The sequence below is a fragment of the Canis lupus genome, unplaced genomic scaffold, assembly GCF_011100685.1.
Source record: "Canis lupus familiaris isolate Mischka breed German Shepherd unplaced genomic scaffold, alternate assembly UU_Cfam_GSD_1.0 chrUn_S1676H1870, whole genome shotgun sequence".
Lineage (NCBI taxonomy): Eukaryota > Metazoa > Chordata > Mammalia > Carnivora > Canidae > Canis > Canis lupus.
This window is the reverse complement of record NW_023330523.1, coordinates 3,549-31,155: the sequence shown is the minus strand read 5'-3', so window position 1 is coordinate 31,155 and position 27,607 is coordinate 3,549. Positions and strand designations below refer to the sequence as shown.

Sequence of the window (27,607 nt, the reverse complement as noted above, 5' to 3'; positions counted from 1 at the left end):
TAAGTAAGGCAATGTTTAACGCAGCACCTCCAAAAGTATTTACAATGCCTTGAATTTATTTTTTTAAGATTTTATTTATTTACTCTTGAGAGACACACAGAGAGAGGCAGAGACATAGACAGAGGGAGAAGCAGGCTCCCTGTGAGGATGCCAATGTGGGACTTGAACCCAGGACCCCAGGATCACGTCCTGAGCCAAAGGCAGATGCTCATTCTCTGAGCAACCCAGGCATCCCAATGCCCTGAATTTAGAAGCAATGTGGCAATATTTCCAAATGTCCTATTTAAAACATTTCTTATTTTCAGAAACGGTCTTACATTAATCTTATCAAATAATTCACTGTTCAGAATTTGTTTTGCTTTAGGAAATGTTCACCAAAACACAGGTTATATTTGAACTTTATTTGAAGTTAAGGCATGACTCAGAAGATACCATATTTTGACCCAGCATCATCCCCCCACCAAAATTTAATCTGCTTTACAAGCATGCTGAACTTTACTTTGATTTCACATGCTAAATGAAGTTACATATAACTAGTGTAATGTTAACAGTTATGATTCCAGAGCTTCCTGCAGATATAATGTCAAAATATATAGTGAAATATCACGGTTTTCTAGGGCATGTCACATGAATTCTGGAATGTTACCAGATTAGTATTTTTATTGTTAATTTAGTGATTGAAATTATAAAGAGTAGATCCAATTTGGTTTCTAACTGAAACACAAATATTCATTTTGTCTTAGTGCTGGTTTTGAATTAGAATAATAATTCCGCAGACAACTTCTTAAGAAAAGAAGAATTGGATTTCTCCTTTGAGAAGGAAGGGAAAAAAATTCTTGAGAATTTCTTCCTGTACACTGAAGCTCCTGATTTTTATACTAAATTAGTCACAATGATGATTTTTTTCTCATGGTATAAGTAGAATTGGGTCAAATGTACTTGTTTTAACTTTGCACGTCTGCTTGTGGTGCAATTGGTATTTTTTAAATTATAGTAGTAAGACATTATATTTCTCCAACCATATGCTTTGCTTTTATTTTTTTATTTTTATTTTTTTATGCTTTGTTTTTAATTTAAAAAACAGGTAAAGCAAGATTTCTTTTTCAAAGTACATGATATTTGCATGTACAAAGTACATGATAATTTTTGCCCCTAGGCAATATAGTAAAGTATCTGGTATTCATCGTAGGAAGTTTGGCTTTTTATGGGAATATTTCTGAGTCGTCATAGTAAAGAACTTGAAAATGAAATCATGAACTTGGAAAATTTATGGATAGTAAAACATGATGCTTACCTCCTGTCCCTTTCCCTTAGCTAGAATCCTGAAGTTTCATTATTTTCAGGATAGAAGGAAACTTGAAATTCCATAACTTTCTCAATGTGATATTTAACTAAACATTAAATAGTACACTTGATTATATTTGGTTGGTGCTCATATTTGGATAATTATATTACATATTTTTACTTTAAATATTCTTTTTAAGACTTATTAAGGTGTTTTGTATGGCCAAAATCATATTCATGATGCGTAAAATAAAAACCAGTTTACAAAATAAATAAGTTCATCCAATGCATTTGTATATAGTCATAATCAAAAAATTTTTGAGCTAAATTGTCTGAGTTGTATTTTATTATGATGAAGCAGTATGAATTCTACATGTGAATTTACCAAATCAACCACATTTTCAATTAAGTGTGGAATTTCAAACCTGCTTATTAATACTGATTCAAAATTTCTCCATTTTATTCTTTTCTTTTTCTTTTATTAAACAGTTACAGCTATTTCATATGGAAATATAAACTTCAATTTCATGACATTTCTAAATACATTTAAAAGTACTAACTATATTTTTAACTATCTTTCTACACACTTCCTAACTATATTTTAAAAGTTTAGTTGTTTTTCTACTAAATATGAGCATGAAGCCAAATGTGTTGGTGTTAGGATGATATCAATTAAGATAAAAGATTAAGATTTAAAGTACATAGAACAACTACAAAAAGTAAAAAAAAAAAAGCAAACCTATTTTAATTTAATTTTTGTTTCAAGTGAGGGGGGAAAAGTCTATTAAAAAAAAACTCTAAATTCAAGTTTTTTTATTTATCTTTGGGCAGTAAGGTAGCTTTCCATTGGAGCAGTTCAAAGTATAGCTGAAACCTTAGGAGAATTTCTGCTCTGTCAGTGTGATTGGCTACAAACCACCCTCCATACTGGATACAATTCTCCCCCCTGGGTTTGAAATGGGGCAACATCTATGCAGCACCTATTATGTGTCAGACAACGTGCTGAATATTTTACCTACAGTCTCTTATTCAGTTTTCATATGACTACGGCTGAATGCATCCTGTTATCCCATCTTATGGATTAGGGAACCAAGACCAGAGAATAATCACCCAAACTGACATAAGCAGCAAGTGGTGAAGCCAGAGCTCCAAGTCAGCGTGAGTCCAAAACCCAGGCTCTCTAACACCCTTTCACCATCAGAAAAAGAAATGTGTCAGTTCACAAAACTTATCTGTCATGATCAATTTTGTTCTTAGGCTTTCAGGACAATTACATGTTATACATGAGCACGTTATACAAGTCCATACAGACACAAAGTCAGATTCTATTACAGTGTTTGCACAATGCTGTCCATGCTGACCTTTACTGTAAGGATTGGTATTAAATCTCTCCTAAGATTTCCACATCTAAACTCCATCACAATCTTATTCTTAGCTATTACTCCAATTTGATTGTTTCTTGCCTTCTTTTTTTTTTATCTTGAAAAATTGCCATCTTCTGATATCTGTGACAGCAAGTAAAAATATAATTCCACCCATATCAAATCTTTAGTGGGATTTAGCTTCTCTGAGTTCTTCGAATTCAATGAACTCTGATGGCCTCCAATTTAAGAGACCAGGATTCTGATCCTGGTTCATTTTGCTCAACACAAGTTCTGGGGATTAGAGAATAAAGTAAATTAAGGGTTTTGCTACTTGGTTTATTTGAAAACAATGGTGTTAATGTCAATCAATTCAACACTCCTTCAGGTGCTAAAATGAGTCCAAAATGAAACAAGATCTGAAAAGTGATTAAACATACTGTGGCACTGGGAGATTATGATTATCATTACCATTACTACTAGCAATTTGTTTATGATGATTGTGTGCTCCAACATGACATTTTAATCTCATGGGACCATATCTTCCCTCTTACTACTTGGAATGCAGTATTAGGATAACAATTCACCCTATGTCAATCAAGCATGGAGACTTAGCCTTCATTTGCACTCCACTTTATGTCTGGAATTCATTGAGTCATCATCAGTGAAAATATGCCTTTTCCACACTAATTAATAGGCAATCACTTATCTTACCCACTGCATTTCCAATGTTAAGAAAATCAAAGGGAATATTGGCTAAGGCCTACTAATATGTGGTCATTTTATGGAACAGCTACACTTGTGTTGTCCAATACAAATGGCTCTTTCCCCACCAACAGCACAATCTATGTGCATTCCAAACCCTCACCAGAAATTTCTACCTCAATTTGAGGTCCTTCCAGCTCATGCCAAAGGTTCAGCTTGAAACTCCCAGAGTGGGCCTTTTTGGCACTAGGTCAAATGGCTGACTGCCTGGTACACAAAGCCTCCTATTGAAACATCAGATCACTAGACTGTCACCTCCCTGACTGGGTCTTCTGAAGGTCACCATCTGTAAATGACATCAAATGTCATGGTGCCCATAGTAATGATGCAGTGGTAGTATGAAATGTGTTTGTTTATTTATTTGTTTTTTTAAATGTAGGCTCCATGCTGAGCATGGAGCTCAATGTAGGGCTTGAACACAATGACCCTGAAATCAAGAGCCATATACTTAACTGACTGAGCCACCCAGGTATCCCAAAATGCCTTTGTTTAAAGGCCATTTTTTTTCAATTTTACAAAATGGATATGGAAGGCAATTCCCACCGTTTTTCTGCACATTCTTCCTAAAGGACTCATGCATTGAAGTCCTTTTCTGATTTTGTGGTGGAAAGACAGAACATATTTGAAAATTTGGTGTGCTTCGTTAATAAAATGTATGTATTTCACTACATTTTTCTCCTACCTTTGAACATAAAATTTTGCCCTGTTTTTCTTGTTAGAAAACCATAGATCATTTTTCTTCTATTTTCCTTAGCGCTTTAGATCTTCTATTTTTATTTCATGGCCTAACTCTACTTGTGTATTTTATTTTAGATTTTCTCAAATCGATTTTGGAAATAGGTAATCTAAGTGAGAAATAGTTTGTGCTTTAGAGGTTGTTTCTTCTGCCCCAGAGTTCGAGAGTGTAGTAAGATATAACTTGAAAGTGACATGAAAAATAGGAGAAAATGTTTGCAAATCCTGCTCTGAGATATAGATGCAAAACATTTGGAATTCAAACATAATGGAATGCCAGAGCATAAAGTAAGGCTTTTGTTCCCAACAATATCCCTCACAAAACCTTATGTTTCAGTCCTTGGACAAACTCTCAGCTTAAAAGATGCTCTTCTAATGTTCTACTTTGATCCAACAAACAATACTACTTGGACAAGATATCAACTTGAAATAAACTCAATTAATGCTAGTTTTAGAGGTGGTCTTATGAATTCTGGAGAATTGACATTTTTATCACTGACCATGTCCCAACCTATATGGTATCTATCTCCATATTTAATTTCATTTAGTCCTCACAACATCCACTTGAGATGGTTGTTATATTGACAGAATAAATGGATCAAAATATAGCAAATGTTAACAGTAATAAGTGACACTCTGCAATTACCATTGTTCCTTTATTTTTTCTCTTTCCCAATTTTTCCACGGTGGGCATGTATTATTTTTCTAATTTTGAGAAAGCAATATCCAGTGAATCAAAACTTATTTGCTAAAGGATGATTGTATAGAAAGTGATAGATTCAGATTCAAAGTTCACATTCTTAAAAAAAAAAGTTCACATTCTTCTCTGCAACACACTCCTAAAATACATTTTTCAGGACCTCTTGAATTATATCTGTGTCACTGTATTTATTAATTGGACTGCTTAAATTTACACTGACTCTGTAGTCAGTTGGAAAAAAAGATCAGAAAGTTGTTTTTCAGTTTATGAATTCATTTGTGCCTGTGATCACAATCACTAAGGAAACCAAAGTAAATCATCTTTCTCATTTTTCCAATGTTTTACTAGCTTTGTGACAATTCTTTGAAGACTTTAATTCGACTAGGTCTAGCAGTCTAGAATCATCCCTGTGAGATGGTCTTCCTCATCCAGGCAAAATTTTATCACTAAAGCTAATGAAGAATAAGTACATTTAGAAAAAATAAACCCAGGTTGCTGGGGGGCTCAGTCGATAAAGCATCTGACTCTTGATCTCAGTTCAGGTCTTGTTCTTAGGGTTGTGAGTTCAAACCCCTTGTTGGACTCCACATTGGGTGTGACACCTACTTTTAAAAAGAAAACAGAAAATACAAACCCAGCTTATGCCATTCTTGGATATGTTTGTGCAGTTAAATATGTCCATATGTGATATGAATCACCTTCTGACCAAGTGACAAGTTATCAATTTTTTGTTCATTCTTTTCCATTGGTACTTTTTGGAATCAAATAAATAAGATACACACTTTTTTTAAGTAAAAATTTCAACACAGAAATCCCTAAGGGACCTAACATCCCTACCCCTTAGGGACCTCCAGTTGCTGCAGCTACTTAGCTCCTTGTAAATGTCATCCAAGCTAGCTCAGGTGACAACTACCTCCAAGGACTGTGACAGAATCACCTACCTCCCTAAGGATCCCACTGTATTTCAGACTAAAGTGGGACCAACCCTAGAATTCTGAGCCAGCACCAGCATCTAGCCTACAGACCCTGCATTACCTGCCTCCCCTCCCCTCCCTACCTTATACTGAAGAATGTAAACAAAATTTACTTGTGACCCTAAGCTTTTTGCCAGGACCAAACACTTTGGTACTCCAGCCATACTGAACCCACTGTCTGAAAAGCTTTTACAGAAATATCTCTTTGTGCCTCTTTTAAAATTGTGCCCGTATTTTTTTCAATATTTATATAAATGTATATAAATAGCCTTGCTGGCATTAAACAAAGACTAGTGTCAAGCAAAATCACATTAGATATGAATGTAGTCATGAATGGATGAACTGACCCCTCTCTGCCTGGACAGCTTGGCTCTCTCTTTCCCATCTCACACATAGGCATTATAGAGTATGGCTTTACTTTTTCTCGTCATTTTCCTGAAACTTCTAAATCTCTTTTCTTAAAAAATTTTCACGTATCACATCAGTTCCTTTCCTAGACTAATCTACAGTTACTACTTCTATAATTTAAAAAAATAACAAAAATAGAATAATATATTTGAGTATTTAATAAACAAATGTTCAATATTTTTACAAGTACTTATTATCTATATGCATTGAGGGGTGGATATCTGGTTTGACTGTAAAGTAAGTTCTTTCCAGAATCCAGTTCTCACTGACAGTAGGCCAGATGAGTTGTTACAGAGTCTGAAATCTTAATGATGGATGATCTCTTAACCTGTTTCTTCCTGAAAGACTGCTCTTTGGACTTGAAATTACCCTATTTCCAAGGTATTGATCTAAAACTCTGAGCTGCTCATCAGAGGATTGTACTTGGTTTGGTATTCCTGCAACTGTCCCAGCATGAGTGCAAAGGCAGCTCTGAGTTATGCAATTATCCTGCATGTAATACAACTGCTTAAATCCTGCCAGCTTCAAAATTTCCAGCCAATTTGGTACCAATATAGAAAGAAGATGAGTGCAATGGTATCAGAAGGACTTGTCATTTTATAGAAAAATCCTTTGAATCACATCGTGAGAATTTAATAAGTGTATATTTGACATGACTTCCTTGATCTTTTAGGGGGAAGAGAGGTAATTTTAGTGCCATGATTAGAAGCAGAAGCATTGTTTTCACCATGAGGAGTAATACAAATTATGAGAGATTAACAATTAATTAGATATTCATCTAAAGAGTCAACTTAAAAGGTCAAGCTACAGAAGAGTAAAGATTCAGAAATAAAGATATATCTTAATGTTTCTAATACTCTAATACCATATAATGATCTAGAAAATGCTCTTTGGAATGGACAAGTTTTATTGGATCCCAAACTTTGCCATAGTAACTAGCTGTGCGACCTTAGGCAACTATCTGAACCTCTCTGAGCCTCGTGTTCTTTATCTGTGCAATTGGAATAAGAATTTCCTGATAGGGCTGTTGAAGACTGAGATAAGGCACTGAGACTATCCAACATGGTATCTGGCCCTCAATAAATATTATCTAATATTATTATTCTCTTGGAATGGTTTGGGGCTCCTTTATTTTATTTTTCCACTAAACAAAATATACAGATTTTGTAAACAATAAGTATTACATAAATTAAGAAAGCAAAAGAGCTCATGAATCCAAAATGTTCTGTGTCTCTGGGAATCACAGGCTGAAAACCAGGAGACCCAATCAAACCACAACCCAGAATACTTATTCCTCTGGACTAGATGCTTTTTGAGTGTTGGAACTTTGTTTTGTGCCCCTTTTACTTCTAGCATCCAGCATAGAAACTGTCTTAAGTAAATGTTTATTGAGACAATAAATGAATAAATAAGGATGTAAAGCCATGCAGACAGACTCTTTTCATGGACTCTGGGTTTGAAATGGTTTACTAAGCTCAGAAATTCCATTTTACTGGACCTTCTCTGGGCATTATCACAAGAGTCACAATAGCACAAATGTTGACTCCTCTCAACCTGCCCTCTAAGAAGCTAGAGTAATAAGTGGGACTTATTGATTTTATATAGTCATCTACTGTAAGAGTTAAATTTTTTGTACCACTGTTAAAGATGAGATCAAAAGCAATCATAGACGTTTTAGTAGGTTATTAGAGAAAGGAGCACTATTCATTAAGAAAGGAGCAATATTAATACTAGAGGTACTTCCCCAAAGTGTTTATCACTTAAAAGATCCCATACAGAAAAATATATTGAGCCAATAACTTACACCAATGGTTTACACAGCCCTGCAAATATTTTAATTTCAAGTCTGAGTCTAATATTTTGCGTGTGCCTTTCCTAAAAGTAGAATTCCAATCTGGTTACAAGCAGGGAAGTAAATAAACTGTTTAAAAAGTAGTTTTGATTCCATATAGAGTGACCTGTAGCTGCAAAATTACTGTCCAAAAGCTGAGGTGATCCTACAAGGGTTTTTTTCAAAAAAGCATCTATCACTTTTTGATTCACAAGATCAAAATAGAACAAAGCTACTTACCAGGAGGAATTACTATGAGCCTAATTCCTTCTGTTAATCTCTTGATCCAGCATCATAGGAAGTTATCACACTGGTTAGAGGTTTATAAAAATGTCAGCTTTCTCCTGAGCTTCATGGTAGGACAGCAGATGAAAACCTTGTACTGACAATTTGGTCTGGGTTCTTTTGGAAGCATTTGAATATATGCTTCATGACGTCTGATATTTAGTAAGTTTTCCTCAGATCAATTGACAAAAATGTCTGTTTTCCATGGAGACAGTAATTATGGAAATGTGCTGATAGCAAATGGGAATGATAAGAACAAATGAGGAAAGAAAGAGAGGAAGGAAGGAAAGAAAGAAGGAAGGAAGGAAGGAAGGAAGGAAGGAGGCACGGAAGTAGCAGTAGGACGTCCATGCCCAGCCCTCACTCAACCGCACTACACGCTAATCACTCCATCACCTCCGCCACTCCCGCCCTCCCCTACCCGCACTCCAAACCCCCCCCCCGCCTCTCAGCTCTCGCTCCGCCACTCCCGCTCGCCTCTCTCTCCTCTTCTTCCGCTCCAAAGAGAGAAAAAAAAGAAAACCAAAAAAAAACAGAAGAGATCAGGACCAAGTGGTCAACCAACGACTTTTCTGAATTACCAGGAAATGTGTTCAGAGAATTAAGAGGTTTTGATTTCCAGGTGTTCAAGTGTGTGAAACTGCTCAGAGATGCCTCAGAGGAAAAGCCCTTCTGTTTGTGAGGCCTGCCTCACAGGCTTGCTGTACCAGCAATTTGGGATTGTATTTCTGAAAGAGGACACGCCTCAGTAACTAAAAATGCAAACATGTCAACAGAAATATATTTGAGAAATGTGAACAACGTTCTCCATTTTTAGTAAGCCACATTTACCATTTGGCAACACAAGTCTTTACCAGGCAATGCAAAATTCAAAAAATAATTTCTGTGATTACAATATTTTCTTGGAATGAGAAGAAATTTGTAGAATTCTATCTCCCATAGAAAAATCAATTTCCTTATTAAAATTAAAATTTGAAAATATATCCAGTTGCCTGATTTGTTGAAAGAAGAAGCCTCCTGGAAGCTATTCCGTGATCCTCAGATATGCGTGTGTAGCCCTGCCTCTGTGGATATCTAGCTTTGGACAAGTTATTTGCCATCCTGGTTTCCCACATCCCATTTGCTGTGTGTGCAGCCCTTGTTCCTCAAAGACAAGGGCAGGGGAGGAAAGTTTGCTTTAGGACCAATGAAAGACCTTCTCAGTAAGACCTGTCTCTGTTATTTTATTATGTTTCTGATATAATGAGCTATCAGATCCCAGAAGACCTCACCAAAATACCTATGTTATAATAATACAAAGTTGTTTTCCCCTTGGGAACAGTAACCTCAAATTTTTCCTTTAAGTTTTGCTTGAAAAACACCTATCCTTGAGCTGTTTTTCTCTCTGAGTTATACATTTTTTCACCACATTTTGTGAGAGTGTGGGGAGCTATACAGCTATCATGAGAATTGGAAGAAAAGTCTTATTACTATATATGATAACAAATGAGATAATAACCCCACACTTCATGCAGAGGTGTGTATATTTTATAGAGTAATAGTTTCTACTGTAGAAAGTTCACAAATTTCAGGGAATATTAAATATTACTTACTATAGTTATTTCTTTAGATGCTGTGACCTTACTATACTCTGCTGTGAATGAAGAAACATCTTGGAGGGAAAAAAAATCCTTTGTTTTATTACCATGGACTCTTTTCTTATTTTTTTTTTGGAAATTAATATAAAGAGTCGTGTTATTAAAATGTTTCCACTTGTATCTGAAAGAACAAAAGCAACAATTAGTGAAATTTCGACATTTGTGAAATAGTACACATTTTGTTTTCTTTTTTCTTTTTAAAGATTTTATTTATTTATTCATGAGAGACACAGAGAGAGAGAGAGGCAGAGACACAGGCAGAGGGAGAAGCAGGCTCCATGCAGGGAGCATGACATGGGACTTGATCCCTGGTCTCCAGGATCAGGCCCTGGGCTGAAGGCGGCGCTAAACCACTGAGCCACCTGGGCTGCCCCACATTTTGTTTTCTATTGAAGGAAAGCTTGAGGTCTAGACTTCATGTTTTTTCTTCGTCCAGAATTCAAGGTCATGGTGGAATTTGTCAGCTTAGTTTGAATGACCATGGAGGCTTTCTTCTGCCCACATGGGCTGACTTGATTTTCAATGCTTTCTATCTCCTTTCTTCATTGAATGAAATGTCTCATGGGTAAAGCCACTCACAGCTCCACAGGGAGGCCCCCAGGATGACTTTGGTAGGAGCAGCAACCTGCCAGCTCCTGCCAGGACAAGTGGTTGAATATTGGACTGATCACAGAGCAAATCTGAGGGCTGATTTACTAGAGGGAGTGGTGCTCTGAACACACAGCTAAGACCTCTCCCTAGACTGCGAGAAAGGGACCCACAGTATTTACCCTAAAACATCCTGCAAATACCCACCATTTGCTTCAACGTGGATGGAACTGGAGGGTATTATGCTGAGTGAAATAAGTCAATCAGAGAAGGACAAACATTTTATGGTCTCATTCATTTGGGGAATATAAATAATAGTGAAAGGGAATAGAAGGGAAGGGAGAGGAAATGTGTGGGAAATATCAGAAAGGGAGACAGAACATGAAGACTCCTAACTCTGGGAAATGAACTAGGGGTGGTGGAAGGGGAGGAGGGCGGGGGGTGGGGGTGAATGGGTGACGGGCACCGAGGGGGGCACTTGACGGGTTGAGCACTGGGTGTTATTCTGTATGTTGGCAAATTGAACACCAATAAAAAATAAATTTATTATTAAAAAAATAAAATAAAATCAACCAGTATAATTAAAAAAAATAAAACATCCTGGGCTACTAATTCATTTATCAGTAGATTCCTCTCATCACTATGCGGTTGTTACCATCCAATGATATTAGTGTAAAGAAGCCATTTTCTTATTAAAGGACTAAAGTCCTTTATTGGTTCAAATCAGAAAGTGAGAGTGGGAGGTAGTTCTTATAATTCTCTTCTACGAGTTGTGATTATCTGCTTCTTCTCCCTGTGTCATCCTCTCTCTGTAAACCAATCTCTGTCTCTGTCTCTGTGTCCACTCCCCATCCCACCATTGTCCTTCCATTGCAGTTTAGGTAATTTCTAGTACCCTGCCTTTATGTTAACTAATTATTTCCTTGCATCTCTTAAATCCACTGGTGAGCCTTTCAAGGTATCCTTCATTTCTATTACCTTGTTTTTTATTCTTGCATTTCCTTTGGTTCTTTTCCATAACTTCCATTTGGGTCTTTGCATAATTTTTGCTGAATTTACCTGTCTTGTCTTGCATGTCGTCCACCTTTTCTACTAGATTAGAGTCTTTAACATATTAATCAGTTATTTTAAATTCCTGATATTTCCAACATCTGTGTCATGACGATTGCTTTGTGTCCTCAGACTGTTCTGATGATTGCTTTGTGTCCTCAGACTGTTTCTCCTTGTCTTTTATATGCCCCTGAAATGTTTGGTTGAAAGCTGAACATGTTGTGTGGTATAGAAGATACTGAGGTAAATTTATTTTGTGCTTGAAAATGAGCACATCTTTTCTGCTAGGCCGTTAGTGTGGGTGTTTGGGTTCCCTGGTCAGGAGTTAGGCTACATTGAAGTTCGTTCTTGCTATGTATCAGGGTCAAAGTAGTTGTCAGAGTTCAGAAACTTAAAAATTCTCCTGTTTAGCTTGTCTTTGTCTCTTCACTTGTCTTTGAATCTTCCCTTTGTTCTGCTCCCCAGAGAAAATCTATCTCTCGTAGCTCTCTTAGCTCTATTCCACTGTGACTTTTACCCAAGGTTTGCCAGCATGGGGGGGGGGGGGGAAGGTCAAGAAAGGAGACATTCTCTGATATTTCTATTAATTCTCAATTTTAAGCAGATACAGTGAAACTGAATCTTAAGGATGTGACCTACCCAGATACTCCCGCCTCTTTTCCAGAGGTAGAACATTTTCAATCCTCGTCTCCCTTCCCCAGCTACAGCAGGTACCCATCTCCTTCAGGCTGTGGTTTGGATGCATGTCCTTCCTCAGGTAGAAACTTGTTACTTTTGGACATAGAGGAGGTGGTTCTGGGCAAAGTTGCTGTGGTTGCCTCCTTTGTGTTCCTTCAACTGCAGTGCGATTCCACCAGAACCTTCCCCTACAATGAAATAACTTGTTTCCTACAGTGATGATGGGGGTAGATGAGGTCTGGGTGGATTTCAGCAGTAGCTGTTCATACCCTCCTGCAGCACCAAGGGGTAAGTTCTTTCTGGATTGTCCCTGATCTTCTCTGCAAGAATTTTATGGTGTTCCTGGAGAAGAAGCTTAAATGGTGTTGGGAAATACCATATATATCTCTCTCCTCTGGCTTCACACTCTCCCACTAGTCTATACTCAGCACTTATTATTTCATTAACAATTCTACTTTAATCTTCTGACCAGGTGGATATGCTTGACAACGTCTGTCCAAGGTGAGAAAATGCTCACATCCTGTTTCTCTCTGCAAGTGCCTGTCTTCAATGTGTGAGGAAGTCACTGTACCCTGCAACTTCTGTTCTTTGATGGCTTCAAACAAAGTCACAGATTTTCCATTTGTCCTGTCTTTTTGGATGTTATTATTAGATGGGAGCTGTGCCATTTCCAGCTCTCTACATCTCTGGGTACCAGCAGGTGCTCTTTCCTGTTTTTCTGCTTTTGTTTTTTCTTTAATTAAAAGTCTCATTTACAATAAAATTCTTCTATCAAAAACAGGAGAGAAGTAAGTTTCACATGACTTTTGCCCAAATTGCCATTATTTCTCTTCTCCATATTTTAATTGGGTTTTTTTTCTTCTTGAGTTTTGATATTTCTCTCCATATTCTGAATACCAGTCTTTTCTCTGATAGATATTTTGAAAATATTTTCTTTTAGTTTGTGGGTTTTCTTTCCATTTACTTAAAATTTTCCATTTTCTTCCTTTTTTTAGTTTTGCAAAGAACAGAAATGTTAATTTTGAGGAAGTTTAATTTATCAAATATTTATTTTATGATCTTGCTTTTTGTGTCTGAATGAGAAATCTTCACTCAAAGTCACAAAGATTTCCTTCTGTGTTTTTATCTAGAAGTTTTATTGTTTTAGATTTTACATTTAGACCTATAATCCAATTTTAATTAGTTTGCATATATGACGTTTAGTATAAACTGAGGTTTAGTTTTTTTTCACACAGGTGAACAATTGATCCAATACCATTTGTTGAATGGTCTATTCTTTGTTCATTGAATTTCCTTGGCACTGTGTTAGAAATTAATCCCTTATGGGTTTCCCCATTTCTGAATTCTGTTCCTCTTATCTATGCATCTATGCATTAGCCAATACTCCAATGTCTTGATTATAAGGCTTAATAGTAAGTATTTAAACATTTTAAAACTGATTTGGTAATGCTTTGTCCTTTGCATTCCTATATGAATTTTGTAAACATTTTATTGAATTCTTTTTTTAGTTTATTGATTCTATGAAATTCCTCCTGGGATTTTTATTGGGATTATATTGAATCTATTTCCCTTTTAGAGAATGTTTGACATCTTAAAAACTTTTTAATAAAAAATGCCTAAACTTAACCTGCTCCAGAATTGACTGGGTTAAGGACATAGAATTAGGGGTTTATTAGTAAGAGGCTTATTAATCTGAAGGCTTCTATTATCTATTGTACAACTCATGAACTAGAAGAATGGACTTTGAGATTTTAATCCAATATTGAGTATTCTAATCTATAAACATGGTATACCTGTCCATTTATTAAGTTCTTCTTCAACTTCTGCCATTAAAGTTTTATCATTTTCAGCATATGAATCCTTCATATTTTAATACATTTTTTCTAAGTATTCTATAGATTTGTTGATATTGTTGTTGCTATTGCAAATGGTCCTATTTTTAAATTTAAATATCCAATTGTGAATTCCTAATATGTACAATACATTTGACTTGGTATCTCACATCTGTTTTACAGTGTATAATCCTCTATTATATGCATGTGACATTTATTCAACCAATCTCCTATGTCTGGATGTTTATGTAATTTCCAACATTTTACAGTTACATGGTGAATATCTTTATGCATATATATGTTCATAATGTTGAAATTATGCCTTCAGAGTGAATTTCTAAAAGTGTTTTTGCTAGATTGAAAGGTATATGAACTTTTGTTAGATATTTCTAAATTCCACCCCAAAAGAATTGTATTTCACATCATTACCAGCAATGTGTAAGAATGCCGGTTTTCTTCCACAGTTTCACCAACAGAATGTATTGTCAAACTTTTATTATTGCCAGTCTCATGAGAGGGAAATGGTATCCCAATGTAGTTTTACTTTACATTATTATGGTGAAGTTTGCACTTTTTATATGTTTAAGAGTTATTTTTATATTTCTCTTCATTAATTGGCTTTTCATGTCTTTGCTATTTTAGATGTTTTGCCTCCATTTTTTAAATGCATTTTCATTGTGGAGATCGTTGGCCATTATCTGCTATACAGGTTGCAAATATTTCCTCATGGTTTGTTTGTTGTCCTTTGATTTCACGTTTGCTGCTTTTTGTCATGCAAGCTTTGTTTTTGTCTTCATGTATTAAAATTTGTCAATATATTTTCTTATTGCATTTTGAATTTTAGTTATAGTTACAAACCCATTCCTTTATTCTTTCTTGCATAGGAGGGACTGCAAAATTTTTTTCTTTTTTTAAGATTTTACTTATTTATTTGATATAGAGAGAGAGCAAGAGAGAGAGCATGAGCAGGGGATACAGGGAGAGGGAGAACCAGACTTCCTGCTGAGCAGGGAGCCCAATATGGGGCTTGATCTCAGGACCCTGGGATCATGACCTGAGCCAAAGGCAGACATTTCACTGGCTGACCCATCCAGACACCCCTGACAAATTTTTTTCTGTATAGGTCCAGATAAATATTTTATTTAAGCTGTTTGGCCCTATTGTCTCTGTTGTGATTCATTGCCTTTCCTACTATAGCTCCAAAGCAGTCATAGACAGTTATGAAATGAATAGGGATGTTTGTGTTCCAGGAATGTCAGGGGTAGGTGTTCTATCAGAAATCTCTGAAAGAAAATTTTTTCTATTTCACTTATTTCTATAATTTAAAATAAAAAAGAAAAGAATAGGTTATGGTTTTTGTTTCATATTTTGTTATATTATTTTCAAATATGCCACAATAACCCATGTAAGCAATGTAACCCCTCAATATAGTGAGCATTATACATGTTCCAACCATTTGTAGGAACTTTCAATGTATTATTTAAGTTACCTCTCTCTCAGCAGTTCTTTCAGGTAAATATAACTATATTTTCCATTTGTAAATGAGGGAAATGAATCAAAGATAAGTCATTTATCCAGAGTAAGACAGTTAATGGGGAGGATGGATATGTAACAAAGGGTTATTGAGGAAACCCTGAGGAATAGAGAGACATAAAATAAAAATAAAAATCACTCTGCAGTATAGCATTCCAGGGCAGTGATTGACGAACATGTTCTGTAGAGGGCCAAATGGTCAACATTTTAGGTTTTCTTTGTGGGTGTCTGTTGCAACTACCCAACCCTGCCATTGTAGTGCAAACTGCTATAGACTATTTGTAAGCATATGGTCAAGGTTGTGTTTCAATAAAACTGTATTTATAAAGTGTGCATGGCATGGGCGCAGTTTGTGGAAACCTTGTTCTATGATAATCACTATTACCATTATGGGTAATTGTAATTTTTTAGTTTTGGGGTTTTTTGAGAGATACAATGTAGTAATTCTATTAGATAGGAAAATATAACTACCTAGCCATTTTAAGTGTCATATATACAGTTACATTTTAAATTTTTATGTAAACAATCTCATCATTAAATGTAAAAACCAATAAAATATTGACTACAGGAGTGCTGAAAATACGGACTCCACCTTGGGCTCTCCATCTTGATCAAGTCTTCTCTTGGGGAGACATGTTCTGGGCCCCATGGAACTTAATATGCACACCTTAGAAATGCTCACAAAGGCCTAGATGGAGGGAGACTTGCTTTGGCCTTCAGTAAATTTGTAAATTTTACATATAATCTTTCAAAAAACATGGTTTTTACAGCTATGTAGAATCTTGTCACTTCAAAGCCACACAGATAATATTTCCCTTTCCTTACTGATCATCATTGTAGTGTTTAATGGTTATTGTATGTTGAAAAGTCAAGGTGACTCTATCTCCTGAGATCAGTCCTCAAGCAGCCACCTCATCAGATTCTATGCTGCTCTTTAGAGGATTAAATGAAATAATCTGTGAAAGTATTTTGCATAGATACTGTGAGAAACTTAATCCCTCTTTTCATTCCCTTCTTTCTGGAAAGGATTCTTGTTCTCTGACTCTACATTATTTTCAGGGGTTTTCTTACCTTTGTTTCTGTAGATATGTTAGGGGCCACGTGAGGCCATTTTGAGACCCTCGGGTTCCTCCCGCTGGGACCCAACCCCAGTCAAGAATCACGATGGATAGGGTGTGGGATACAAGATCCTGACTTTGTCCCTGGGAAGGGACTGACACTGCTACGGGAGTAATTCATTCTGCTTTCCATAGCATCTCTGCACTTGATAGCACCACATGATTCTTAGAATGAAAACAGAGAATGAAGGTGCTGTCCTGATTTCAGGAACTACGGGTAAAATACAGGCATGGCAGTTATGTGGTCAGATAATCCAAGTTATCAAAAATACCAAATTTTTCTGAGGTAAAGGTTTTTCCTCATCATTTGAAAGTGGACGCTAAGGAGATGGGAGAGGAGTTTTGATAATCTCACATATTACCTGTGTGTTCCACTGTTTTTTTGAAAACTCATAACCATCCACCTACTAATTACAGAATTAAATTCTCTATTAATATTCTTTATTTTATTAATTTGTAAGAGATATTATCTTTCCTTTCTTGAGATTAAGGGAGGCTGTATCATCCTTCATTTTAATCATCTGATCATTTTAATCATCTGATGAGATACCCATCCTGCATCTCATTGGGGATGTTTCTTTTCTTTGCAGAACCCTAGAAAACATGGTCTTAGAGGCATATCTGCCATGTTGGGGGCACTTGATGTGTTCAGGGGCCTGTCCCAATGGAGCAATGGTGGTTTTGTCTCATTATTGATCCCTGAATGTGGAGTGAGGTGCTGCTTCTACCTCTAGGATACAGAACTTATAACTTAGTCTCTCCTTTACACCAAATAAGTGATTGTTTACTTATGGGCATAATGGTCCATAGATTCCTTCAGTATGGCTAACAGGGTAGTAATATTCTACCTCTGAAAAACTATAATATCCATGAATAAAATCGCAAGTAATAACAGCAAGAAATATTTGTGTAATATATATGCCCCTCTCCTGTCTTCATTAACAGTAGAATTCTTTGTCTCTACAGTGAATTAGAAGACAAATGGATTTTTCTCTAAACCATCTGTGTTTTCAGAGTTCCTAGACAGCTGAATTTAGTAGGAAATAGGATCAAACTTCATTAGTATGTACCATAATTGATGATATCCCGTGCGGATCAGTGTGCGAGCAAAATCTACAACGTCTTGCTAGAAAATTCAGGAAATACTGCAGAGGAGAGGGTCAGATTGCCATTCAGCTGTGTAGCCTTTCTGGTTGCCATATTGAAAAAGACATGGGTCCAGATCTGAGGATGGTTCTTGTGCAACTTCTCTTGGCAATTCTGGTGCTACAGATCCAAATCTGGCAGGTATAGTAGTACATGGACTCATCTTCCTCTAAGAAATTTATTTTCAAAATTGAAGTCTAAGTTTGTTGTCTTCTCACCTCTGCAATCATAAGCAAGCTTTATTGAGGTGAATGATAGATATCCTCTCCTTGATCTGGTTTCTGCCACTGGTTTCTGCATGACTTCACTGTTAGAGTCCTCAGTGGACAGTTTCCAAGGTAAGTGGACACTCTCATCTCTTTCTCTGGAAATTGATAATTCAGGTTGCTCCAACGTCACCCGCCCAAGGCCAACTTCAGGCAAAGAAGAGAAATTCTCATGAACAAATGATACAGAAAAAGGCAACAATAAAGAATTTCTTGAATCTCTCTTGCAGACTGAAGTGACCAGGGGCAACTCACAGACTCAAGAGGGATGAGAAGATGACTGCTTCCAGCAGGGGCATCCTGTGGCCTGGCTGATTTCCCAGCAACAAGGTAAGAAGTGAGGTCCCTGTTAGCAGGACTTGTCAGGTCAGCAGCAGGAGGATGAGGCTAATTCAGGTTTCTCAGAAGAAGTGGTGGCTTAGATAATTCCCTCGGGTTGTTCATGATCTGCCACAGATACAAGCAATTCTGAGGCTTCCTGTGCCCTATGTATGCTGGGCAGATGAGGTAAGAGGGCCCTCAATCTGGAAAGAAATTCCTGTTACAAATATGTCTTCTGGCCAGGGGCAGGATGGTTTTCACACCCACTCAGCCAACCCCCTGGAATCTTATGCTGCAGAAACATTGCTCAGTAACATGAGGACAGGCCTACTGGCTTCAGCCCCCATGTCTACCTGTCTCTGATTTGCTGTTGATTCGAGACTCAGATAGAAATTTGATCTTCCTTTTCTGTAACACAGCACAAAAGAACAACAATAAGACCCTGAAATATTTCATTGATGTTATTGAATATGCATGTGATGTTATTGAAAATACTCCACTGGAGTATTTTTGGGTTTTTTAACGTTGATTGAGATGTCACCAGGCAGATTAGGGCTCAGAGAAATCAGATTTCATTTATAACCTGGGTGCTTCCAAGAAGGGACTAGGCTGAAATTTCTGGGGATACATGGGTCAGAAAAGCCTCTGAAAACCAGCTTCTACTTGTCCTGAACCTTGCAACTCTCTCATGAGCATGATGTCACACGCAGGATAGTTCTCAAAGCAATGTTATGTTTCATGTGTAGTGAAAAGCTTTACAATTAATAGACATCTAATGTGCATTGTGGACTTGTAATATGTCCGGCATTGTTCTAAACATTTTCTTGTACTATTTTACCTAATCACCTCTGCAGTCACATAACAGCTGTTATGATTAACCTCCATTTCACAAATGAGGACGCTGGCAGAGAGAAATGACTTATGCAAAGACACAGATCTGGTAAATATGAGAACACGTATAAGTAACAGTAGTTCTTAAGGAAAATCTGAGTAAAATGAGGTATAAAAATGACAATATAAGGTACCCATGACTTACTTTTACTTTGAATTTTCTCTATGTATTTATGACAAGCAATAGGATTGCTTGGTGTTTTATATATAAATATACATTTTAAAGTGAGAGTTGCATATTTGACTTTATATTCTCTTCTTTTGATTAACTTATTACTGTAAGCAATACTATACATCTTTAAATCATCTATGAGAACAGTATTTTTCATGACTATGGATAATTAAACTCCCTCATCTGCCTTTTAACACATTTAGTTATCTCTAGATATTGAAAATTTATCAGAGCCTTACCAACTTTTTTGTGAATATCCTCACTAATGGCTTATGAAAATCAGCATCCTATGGTACTTACCCCTTTTGGATGTGGGCTGAGGCATTTAATCTTTCTTTGTCTCAGTTCTCACATCTGTAATTGCTGAAATAAATATCCTTTCAAACTTGAGAGAGTACTATTACCAGTCTAAAATTGAGAATGGGGATCCCTGGGTGGCGCAGCGGTTTGGCGCCTGCCTTTGGCCCGGGGCTGATCCTGGAGACCCGGGATCGAATCCCACATCGGGCTCCCGGTGCATGGAGCCTGCTTCTCCCTCTGCCTGTGTCTCTGCCTCTCTCTCTCTCTCTGTGTGACTATCATGAATAAATAAATAAAATCTTTAAAAAAAAAATTGAGAATGAACATGAAGTATGCATACCTGATAAATGATAATAAACATAAAGCATATTCTGTGCATGGCAATAATACATCCTTTCTAAGTTTTCCATTTGTATTTTTATAATTATTGAAAAACAAAAACTGATCTTGGGAAATAATATTTTCATTGTGAAAATTCTTGTAGTACTTTTTTTTTGAAAATGTAAAGTCAATAGAAGGAAGGAAATAACGCATTCTCTCTGACAGACAAAAAGGTTATCTTAAAACTCAAATATTTCCTTTCATTTTCTTTCTTCCACCAAGAGAGACTTTTACATATTTGAGATTTAAAATACAGTCATTTGAACTTTATTTAGTTTTTTTGATATTTGAATGGAAACATTTCACTTTTATTAATCAATCTTAAAAATGCCATTTTTAATGGTTTCATAGTATTCTATCATTTGAATCCAAGATAAATTAATCGCTTCTTTCCATTTGTTTATCATTAATTTTCACTAATTTTTCTAGTGCTCATATTGAAAAGCTGATATAACTTTTGTCTCCTGAAGTCTGTTATCTGAAGACACTATATTATGAAGGTACACTGCTCTTCTGTATGTGACATGAGAAAAAGCATTTAGCAAAGATATTTTGAGAAGCAAAATAGTGTAGCAAAGATTCCTTGAGAAGAGGAATGCACACTTTCCATGCATTCCTTTTGGAACCTGTTCATCTTCCTATACTCGCTGTATTCCACTCAGGTTCTAGCCTCCAATAAAAAATATAGATGGTTCTGTTCAGGCTCAAGAAAGCAATGGTCCCCCCAATAAGAAACCGTCATGGGTTAAAATGACAATCAAAGAATATGAACCCAACTGAGGTGGGAGAAGAAGAACTGAAGGATCATATATCTCATTCCACCTCTCATGTGTACCTGGCCTGCAAATCCTTCTTTCCCCCAGTTGATCTCAAAGCTGAGCAATAAACTGTGGGGCCTTCAAATAGGAGACAGAGTGAATGAGTATGTTGATGTTCTTTGGGGAATTCATCATTAAGACGAATAGTTCTCCAGGAAAATTGCAAGGAGAGATCATTATTCCTACAAGAATCCCACTGCAGATTCTATTATTAGAAATTAAAAATAAGGGTCTTTTCCCTGTTTTATATTTAAAAAATCAATTGATAATTTCTTGACATTTTAGTTATTCTCTGAAGACACCTAATCACTCAAGTCCTGCACATATGCTTCACACATCATAATAATTTGTGTGGGTTAATGTTCGATATCAGTCTGTCTCCACTGTGGGGGACAATGTCTTGTTCTTTGTATTGTCCTGCAGTGAAGAAGTGGTTTAGTGCAATAGTCAAGAGGAGCCAGCTGATGTGTGTCCCTCCCCTTCTTGGCCACCTCACTGTGTACCTGCTCTGGGACCTGGACGAGTCATTAAATGCCTTAGTACTTCAGTTACCTGGGGAGTCAGACGTGCTTGCTAATAATACTGCAACAGAACATTTAGGTGGTATGGGTTACAGGAGCTAACATGCTCAGAAGTGAGAACACGGAAAGAGAACTTACACACAGCCACACATACACACACATGTACATGTACACATAAGTTAGATCTTCTGGTCTTGTCAGGCTCTCTGTTCATTCACAGGGAGAATCAACGGTGGCCCCATATGACCCATCTCTCAGCCTCAGTGAATTCAGAGCTCTATCCTGATGACATCATGCTGGCACCAATCTCCACACCTCCGAGCAAGAGGGCTTTGCTCCAATCTTAATTCATCCAGCTCCCTAGTGTTCCCGCAAGGAATTGCAGTCCTTAAACCTTTCAGGGCCCATTAGTCCAGCTCATTCCAGCATGGACTTACTACTGCCTTGGGCTGAACGGGAAGCCTACATTCTTTAAGCTCTAATTTCTTTAGTTGTAAAACGGACCAATACTAGTTTCACATTTCTCCTCTGCAGATACATGGGTATGAATATTATCTTGTGGATTACAAATACATTGATGAGTTACAGGGACAATATGCACAGGGTTTTGTATTCTTGTTTCAGCTCACTTCGTATTCTGAGCATCTCCCCATGTCACTGAAGTAGTTTTTAATATCTGAAGCTATGGACGTTTATCTCTGTTGCTCAGGAGCTGTCTGAACTGCTGCAAATTTCTTAATCTCTTCCTGTCTCGAAATCCTCACCTGAAAGCAGATGTGATAATAATTCTATCTCGGAAATTAATGCACATTAAATGCTGAGACTATTTCAGATTTATTGTAACCACTAGCACAGGTTCTGGAATATAGGAATTTTTTGAGAATAATTACATATTATTATTACTACTATCATGTCTTAAATTTAACCTTCCCATGCTGTCAACCATTTTTCCTTGCCCCACTCGCATTGTGAAAATGCTTTGGTGACCATTTTGAAGTAGTAACCTGGAAAATCAGTAACATATTATTGATATTTTATTTGTCTGCATTGATTTTTCCACATTCTTCTTTTCTTCCATCCTTTCTTAAGCGAAGCTTTTTTGCTTGCCTTTAATGATTTCTATATAGTTTTCTCTAAGTATTTGCATGTATTAAAACAAAGCAGTTCTCCCTAAAACTCATGTGTGGCTCTGTCACATACCACTTGGAACTGATGCAAACTCCAACTGGGGTACTTCCTGTGGAAAAGAGAGCGGAAAAAGCCAGGAGGGCTCATTTTTCCTTCTGAGACAGTTGCCCTATTTGCTCTGTTTTCCAATAAATACCATTTCTGAAGTGATCCACACTGGACAGTTGAATGTTGAGGTGGAGGACAGTAGACCAGTGCCGATGTCCTATGACTAAGAGGACTGGCTCTTCCTCTGCAAGAAGTTTCCTCCTGGGAATGAGGATGATGAGAAGACAGAGAAGGGGCATCTACTTACTATCACTCTGGAGGGAGGTCCCCTGCTCCACCATTGCTGCCAGGCATTTCCATCCAGATCCTCTGTGTGTGTGTTTGAAGGGGTGGCAGTTGTGGGGGAGCCCACACTTTCCACTTGACTTTAGCTCAAGGAAAGCTGAGAAACAGTATCTGACATTTTTCCTTCCTATAGTGGGAATGAATTCATTCTTTCACTACGACTTATAAGATGAAGAACTCCCCAGACGTAGACGAAGGTTTCAGATGCTGGAGCCAAGCAGGGAGATAAATGACCACTTCAGACACATTCCTGGAAAAAGGTGCTTCCTCTTCATTAATTAGATCAAACAGAGAAGAAAACAAAGGCAGAATTTATCATTTATTTATAATTTTGAACACCTTGAGAAAATAGATATTTTATTTTCTTCATTTCATATAACATAAATGGCTCACAATATTGCAGTCATTCTACACAGCAAGCACTGTGCTACAAACACATTGGTTCCATTATCTCATTTAATCTTCACAAAGCCTACTGAGTGGGTGCTTTTATTATTGTCCTCATCCTTCAGATACGAAAATGGGGGCTTTTGACACTCCAGACGTTTTATCAAAGGTCTGACATACATGGCAAAATAGTAATTTGCACCAGAGGTTCTAGATCTGGAAACCATGTTCTTAAACCAGATACTGTATTTCTTCTGTATATACTTATTATAGTATAATATATATTATGTACCATTATATCATAATAATATATGTGTGTGTATTACTCCTTCCTGAAGCTCTAGAATATTTCAAATTTTAGGACTCATTACTCTGAATTTGCTTTGCTTCCTGAGATTCAGTTATTCACACATCAATTCAGCAAGTGTGTATGGAGGTTGCACTAGAGACAAGGCATGTGCAGACCCAGGCAAAGTCACAGACACCAGAGACAAAGGTCCTGCTTGGGAGCACTTATATACCAGCAGCACCTGTGTTCATCTTCCTTCATTTGGCGCCACACCTGGCCCTCACAGTCATGTCTATGACCTCAGTCATGTGCCTGCCCTCCGTCCATTTCAAGTCCAGCTATGGGATTTTGCGTGCTCTCCTTGCAGTTGACCTATGATACTTTCCGCTAAAGCAAGTTCACAAAACAGAAAAGATATGTGATTTTTTAGCCTTTACCACTCTACTAGCAGGAAGGGTCCTGGGGCAGACTGTCCAGAAAGTAAGCTCTTCCAGATGTGTGCCCACTATGACGCTGTAGCCATCGTTTCTTGAGTGGTGACTCATACTGTACTGACTGGGCTCTGCTGGGCTGGGGAGCAGGTCTGGGACAATCCATATTTGCCCACAAATGACAGAGTATATTCTTGTTAACAAACATAAGGATATTTAAAGTGGCCCAATAGTTCAACTGAAACGGCAGCATTTCTGTTCCTTTCTAAGTTTCAATTCTTTCTTTCTTTTTTTAAAATTTTCTTTCAATTCTTTCTTTCATGAAATAGGTTTATCTGCAGGATTTTTATGATGATCATGTGTTTCTGGACACACAACATCTTGCTCATTATCTGGCAGCCAATGGAGCTGAATGCATATGAATTCCATTTTATTCATTCCAATAAGGAATTAAGTTGAACTAGGCATTTGGGAATATGATTAGATTAACATCTGTGGAGGTATAATTGGAAGCCATCAGACTCTTTCTTCTTTCCACCGATACAGGGGCATAACACAACATGAAGTATATAAAGTGCTTAATATAGTGCTTAGTATATAAGGAGTTCTCATTCTAAAATAGGTATTATATTCTTATCAGAATCTTACATTATATTTATTTATTTTCAAATTGAATCTGAGCTCTTTGAGAGAATGACTGCACATTCAGTTCTATACATATAAACTAATTATTTTTCTTCAACTGCCCAAAGAAAAGGAATTAAGGAAATCTGTTGACCCATGGACTACAAATGCTAATTCTAGCACTTTCAGAATAAAACTGCAGATTTTTGCTAATCACTCTGTAACTCCAACTTAGAAATTAAAAAAATAAAGGCAAAAGAATGAGAGTAACTAGGAATCTTCAGCCTGTGATTGATACAGTTAAATATTGACTCATAGGTGGTAAGAACATAGATTAAGGAAGAACAGAAAAGATAGATCAATTATAATTGAGAGGCTGGATTTTAGTTGACATTATGAAAGTGGCAGGCATTTCCCTAGTGTCATTTAGTAAGAGCTGGGGTTGTTTCACTAATGCATACTTCTTTATTGTATTAAAGAATATCGAGGAGGCAGAATTGGGTTCATCACAATATTGGTTCATAAAGCACTACAATCATGTATCTACTCATAGGTCTCTTTATTTTATTCTACTTAGGTATTGATGACTTACCTAATAACTTGACAAATATCTGGGAATCCCTGATTTAACTGAAGAACAAAAGCATTATAAATAAATTACATGTTCCTCTCTGTTAAATTCATCAATTAGAAAAGAACAGCATTTAATAACAATCTCTCAATACTTTTCCAGTTTCCCATGTTGTTACTGAAGGAACAGAGTAAATTCTATTGTGTTTGAGATGGGACCTTGGTGCTTTTGTGGAACGTGACATGAAATGAACTAGATAAAAATTTCTCCCAAGTCTCCATACTGTTTTCCTTATTCATGGGCAAATATAACCCATTTATTTTAATGTCTGCTTGAATTCACTCTTTTGCATCTCCAGATGGACTGTCTACCTTTCTTTACCTTGCCCTGAGAATTAAGACTGCATGGATGGTTTTCCTTATTCTTTGGTTGCTATTTGGAAGCAGTCAATGAAGCATCAGCCCGAGACTGGGAAGGGGACACAGAGGGAGCTCAGGGTTCTCTTCCTGACAGATGATCTGCATCATTCCCCGGAGCCAATACATAAAGCCATCTACCCCAGAGCCAGAGGTATATGCTCAGGAACCAACAGGTGCAGGTGGGAGTGGCCATTCACTTTTATACCAATTAATTCACTAGAAGAATTATTTTCTCCCAGGCCCTGGATCCACAGGCTTGGAAATCTGATGCCCAAAAAGGAATGATTTTGTCAGGTGACACCATCATGGTTCTTTGAACTCTAACTTCCATTGGCCAACATTCAATGGTAATCAGAGCAAAGATGCCCATTAGTGGAATCCATAGTGGTTAGTCTCCTGAGGCACAGAGCAGGGTGGATAAATGTGTAATGTCAATCCTGGGAGGGGTGAAGAACAGAAGCTTTTGCAGAATCCAACATTTGTGCTGTCAGCATCCACTCTTGTCCTTTGGGAGGAAAATCCACCCCATCCCCCAAAATAGGGGACACACAGAGCTCTATTTGAAAATCTGTTTTTTTCTCAGTCTCCAGATGAAGATCACATGAGGCTGATTTTTAGCAACCTTCCATGAACTGTACAAATCACATTTTCAGGCAATAGAAGTGCCAAACAACCTTGCTAAAGGAAATTCAGTTTGTGTGGAGCAATGTGTTAAATTCTGCACAAGATGATCTCATTCCTGCATCTGCATGTGGACAAAAGAAATGCAAAGAAAGCAAGGAAGTCACAGTACAGTATTAATAAGAAGACTATTTGTGCCACTTGCTGTAGTACTTGGTATCTGTTCTATACAGGGGGAAAGACACACTCTGACCCAGAAGCTTCTCTGAGCTCATCAAGCATGAACTTTGTATCTAACTTGGCAGATGGAGTCACTTGGAATCCGGAGAGAAAACTAGATTTTGTTTCGTAAAAGAAGCCAAAGTTATTTGAGAAGAGGAGAGAGGACAGCCCGGGTGGCTCAGAGGTTTAGCGCCGCCTTTGGCCCAGGGTGTGATCCTGGAGACCCGGGATCGAGTCCTACATCGGGCTCTCTGCATGGAGCCTGCTTCTCCCTCTGCCTCTCTCTCTCTCTCTCTCTCTCTCTCATGAATAAATAAATAAATAAAATCTTTATAAAAAAAAAAAAAAGAAGAGGAGAGAAATAGTGGTCAAAACAGAGCCAGGTACAAGCCTTTCTAACCATCAGATTTCATGAGTGGTGTCTAAGTCTTCAGTAATATCCAGCAATTTTTAATATTAAAATGTGAATTCTTCTAAAAATAAAATTTAAAATAAAATTCAAAAGCAATACAAGTTTTCATTGAGACAATTGAGGGAATATGGAAATGACTTAGAAAAAAAACTATCCTGATCCCAGTGTTCAGAGGTGACCTCTCCAAAGTTGGGCCCTTTCTTCATTTTACAGAGGAGAAAATAAAGGTCCAGGGAATCTGGTCCCATAATCCCATAGGGAGTAGCACGCAGGGACACATGGCAGGCGGAGTGCCCCAGGTGTAACCCAGGGTTGATTGCATCAACCTGCTTGAGGAATGGGTGTGCAGCCTGCTTGGGAGGCAGGGATGAGCACGGAGCAGAGATCCCTGCTGAAAAGACAGCTGCCCCCCTGAGCTAGCATTGGAGCATTTCTCCCAGAGATCTCATTAGAAGATTTAAATGTGGGCAAGCCTGGGTGGCTCAGCGGTTTAGCGCTGCCTTTACCCGAGGGCC

General features: G+C 37.3%; 1 long non-coding RNA gene across 1 annotated transcript in view; it reads left to right on the top strand.

Moving 5' to 3' along the window:
• The window catches only part of LOC119878509, a 65,914-nt gene extending 39,048 nt beyond the window's left edge, over positions 1-26,866 (top strand). Inside the window, exons 2-3 of the long non-coding RNA XR_005386957.1 lie at positions 18,422-18,521; positions 25,777-26,866. This is a non-coding gene — a long non-coding RNA (uncharacterized LOC119878509). The remainder of the gene's footprint in view (positions 1-18,421; positions 18,522-25,776) is intronic.
• The last annotated feature ends 741 nt before the right edge of the window (positions 26,867-27,607 follow it).